Source organism: Papaver somniferum, unplaced genomic scaffold (genome assembly GCF_003573695.1).
Source record: "Papaver somniferum cultivar HN1 unplaced genomic scaffold, ASM357369v1 unplaced-scaffold_27597, whole genome shotgun sequence".
NCBI classification, from domain to species: domain Eukaryota; kingdom Viridiplantae; phylum Streptophyta; class Magnoliopsida; order Ranunculales; family Papaveraceae; genus Papaver; species Papaver somniferum.
This window is the reverse complement of record NW_020638371.1, coordinates 1-615: the sequence shown is the minus strand read 5'-3', so window position 1 is coordinate 615 and position 615 is coordinate 1. Positions and strand designations below refer to the sequence as shown.

At 40.2% G+C, this 615-nt stretch overlaps 1 pseudogene; it reads right to left on the bottom strand.

Annotated features, from left to right (window-relative positions):
* Positions 1–162: 162 nt before the first annotated feature.
* LOC113341257 lies at positions 163–262 on the bottom strand (annotated as a pseudogene).
* Between the last annotated feature and the right edge of the window lie 353 nt (positions 263–615).

Genomic DNA, 615 nt, shown 5'->3' with positions numbered 1-615 from the left:
TATATGATGATTCTTTGAAACTTAGGTTATTCCCCTTTTCCCTGAAAGATAAAGCTAAATCGTGGCTATATAGTTTGGCTTCCGGGTCAATCGAAACGTATAAACAACTTACATCTGCCTTTTTGAACAAGTTTTTCCCTGGGCACAAAACATCGTCTATTAGGACGCAAATCTGCACGTTTTCTCAACAGGAGGGAGAAACTTTGTATAGGTATTTGGAAAGTTTCAATGATTTATAAGCCCAATGTCCTCATCATGGTTTAGAAAAGGTTAGGTTAGTTAAGATCCTTTATGAGGGTTTAGATTATCCCACCACAGCCACAGTAGAATCTATGTGTACTGGTGGATTTGAGAACCAAACAGTTGATGACGCGATGACATATTTGCATGAAGTCGCCGAAAAGACCCAACAATGGGAAAGTAGTAGGGGACCCCAGAAAACAATTCTTCTCGGCAGAGGAAACGTTAATAGGGTAGAAGGAGGCTATGAATCAGATGCCAAAATTGCTGCTATAGCGAAAAGGTTAGAAGCTTTAGAAGTGGGTAACACTAGTGGTAGATTGGAGCCTTTTTGGGAAGGCCAGAATAATGAAGAGCAAGCCAATGCTCTATATA